The sequence below is a fragment of the Phyllobates terribilis genome, unplaced genomic scaffold (genome assembly GCF_046119375.1).
Source record: "Phyllobates terribilis strain yellow unplaced genomic scaffold, ASM4611937v1 Scaffold_12__6_contigs__length_324123572, whole genome shotgun sequence".
NCBI lineage: Eukaryota > Metazoa > Chordata > Amphibia > Anura > Dendrobatidae > Phyllobates > Phyllobates terribilis.
Window position 1 is genome coordinate 174,278,890 of NW_027362772.1, and position 3,173 is coordinate 174,282,062.

General features: G+C 36.4%; 1 non-coding gene across 1 annotated transcript; it reads right to left on the bottom strand.

The window, feature by feature from the left end:
- Positions 1–1,786: 1,786 nt before the first annotated feature.
- TRNAL-CAG (transfer RNA leucine (anticodon CAG)) lies at positions 1,787–1,869 on the bottom strand. The gene has a single exon. It is a non-coding gene; the product is annotated as a tRNA-Leu (tRNA).
- Between the last annotated feature and the right edge of the window lie 1,304 nt (positions 1,870–3,173).

A 3,173-nucleotide genomic window follows, 5' to 3' on the forward strand; every position in this document is an offset into this window, starting at 1 on the left:
GAGCGCTATTTGGGTTTTGGGAATGCAGATTTTGTAAGAATATTTTGAGGGTGACATTGGCGGAGTTCCAAAAGTACCAAAACAGCAGAAACCCCTCCAAAGTGATCCCATTTTATAAATTACTCCTCACAATGAATTCAGCAACACCGGCAATTACTATTTTTGTCCAACAGGTGTTTTCACTCAGCAACATCTAGAATTGCAAATAAGCCAGTTTAGTGCCCAGCTTGCGCTTATGGAGACAAGCACCCCATACATTTTAAGTAGGCTCTCCTCGCTAGAGAAATGCCAAATCTGTGGATTCTTTGTCTTACCATTACCGTGGAAACTCCTATTTTTAGAATGAAAGATGACGGTCCTGAGTTGGGGCTTGTGTATTTTGCCTTCCTGGCTTTTTCCCCAAACAACTTTTTTCCTGGCATATTTTTAAAGCATATTTGTCTCAGTAATGCCACAGCGATTCATAGTCAAACATAAATGGCTGAAATCATTCAGCTAGTGTCTGATACATGCTGCCCGTATTAGCTATCAGGTTTCCTTTAAATCCTCATACAGCTAAATCAAACTAAAATAAAACAAAGTGATGACGTCCAGAATGAAGGAAAAATTACAAAAAATATTATTTTCCTCAAAAGTTAAAAGAGTTCAGTTCTCAAGTTTCTATCATTTTATTTCCTGTAGATAGTTATAATGATTAGGACTTTTACATTCTCTGTAAACAGTCAGTCCATATGCTTTGTTTATTTTCTGCTTAAAATTTAATGGGTGAAGAAAAAAACTTTTGCCAAAACCCAGGATTGACCCTAGGACCTTTAGATCTTCAGGCTAACGCTCTCCCAACTGACCTATTTCAGCAGGACACATTTAGATTCAGGAATGTTAAACACACTGTAGATGTCACAACTGGATGTATTTATTTTTACTTTGACTTGTTTTTGCAAGATTATCTATATTTGAAAGTCCCGCTATTTTGCGTACATATTTAAGAACTTACATTAATTCTTTGTGAATGAATAGAAAAAACAGCAATTTTGCATTTTTTTTATATTTTCAAATTTACTCAATTCGCCAGGGTAATTCTGAATGTGTCTTTGTAGGACAGGTGATGATTGAGCATAAAACACAATTTGTAAGCATAATGTTGCATCAAGCTTTATTTTTTCTTAGGTGCAAACAATTGGAGTGAAGAAAGGAGATGCAAATTTAGAGAAAATATTCTACTGATTGTTAATGTTGAAAGTGAAAACATTTGTCCCAAAATGTGGAGAAACTTTGATGTCAGTATCACATGCACATTTCAGACTTCTTAAACTATGTTCATCTGCTCTTTTAGCTTTTGTTTATTAAGTATATTTATAGTCTATTGATGCCTGAGGTAGAAAAATCTGAAATTAGACTTACTGGTAATTCGGTTTCTAGGAATCCTCCACGACAGCACATTAGGAGGTTCACTCTCTGCCCTAATAGGGACAGAGAACACATAGAGATGAAATTGTCCCTCTCATTTTCCTATCCACAGTATTTTTCCAATGCCAAAACAACAACTAATATATGCACAAAAACTATTTGATGTTCCCAGAAGTCTTTTGTGAAAGCACAAATTCAGGACATTAAAGATTTGCCTCAAGGACCCCCAGGAATACTGCCAAAGTGCCAACGTTGAGAATTGGTTTTGCTTAGTCCGATTGCTTTTAGTTTTCGATTTGAGATTGCCACCAATGGAGCGGAACCCCAATTGATCAGTAACAGGAGTGAAGCTGTACAATTTCTTGAAAGAAAATGATAATGTCAGAAGTGAGATTCGAACCCACGCCTCCAGCAGAGACTGCGACCTGAACGCAGCGCCTTAGACCGCTCGGCCATCCTGACTTCTTCTGGCTTTTGTAATTTAACTCTTTCTGAGCTAAGCAGTAGAAAGATGAGCATTACTTGTGATGAAAGGAAATATACCATGATTTCTTTTATTCCAATATTGATTTGTATCCTATAAGTTACAGCCAATTTTGAGCTTCATGACCAAGCACCGTTTTTTAAATCTGACATGTATCACTTTATGTGGCAATAACACTGGAATGCTTAACATATCCCAGTGATTCTGATAGTGTTATTTTGTAACACATTGTACTTTATATTAATGGTAAATTTAGGTCAATATATATTTAGTTTTTCTTGTGAAAATATCTAAAGTTGCACAATTTCATTGAAAAGCGGTGATGCCCCATAGGTCTTCAGAAACTACTGTTTGGTCACACAGCAGGGCTTTGAAAGTAAGAGCACTATTTGGGTTTTGGGAATGCAGATTTTGCAAGAATATTTTGAGGCTGACATTTGCGGAGTTCCAAAAGTACCAAAACAGCAGAAACCTCTCCAAAGTGATCCCATTTTATAAATTACTCCTCACAATGAATTCATCAACACCGACAATTACTATTTTTGTCCAACAGGTGTTTTCACTCTGCAACATCCAGAATTGCAAATAAGCCAGTTTAGTGCCCAGCTTGCGCTTATGGAGACAAGCACCCCATACATTTTAAGTGGGCTCTCCTTGCTAGAGAAATACCAAATCTGTGGATTCCTTGTCTTACCATTAACGTGGAAACCCCTATTTTTAGAATGAAAGATGACGGTCTTGAGTTGGGGCTTGTGTTTTTTGACTTCCTGGCTTTTTCCCCAAACAGCTTTGTTCCTGGCATATTTTTGAAGCATATTTGTCTCAGTAATGCCACAGCGATTCATAGTCAAACATAAATGGCTGAAGTCATTCAGCTAGTGTCTGATACATGCTGCCCGTATTAGCTATCAGGTTTCCTTTAAATCCTCATACAGCTAAGTCAAACTAAAATAAAACAAAGTGATGATGTCCAGAATGAAGGAAAAATTACAAAAAATATTATTTTCCTCAAAAGTTAAAAGTGTTCAGTTCTCAAGTTTCTATCATTTTATTTCCTGTAGATAGTTATAATGATTAGGACTTTTACATTCTCTGTAAATAGTCAGTCCATATGCTTTGTTTATTTTCTGCTTATAATTTAATGGGTGAAGAAAAAAACTTTTGCCGAAACCCAGGACCTTTAGATCTTCAGTCTAACGCTCTCCCAACTGAGCTATTTCGGCAGGACATGTTTAGATTCAGGAATATTCAACACACTGTAAATGTCACAACTGGATGCATT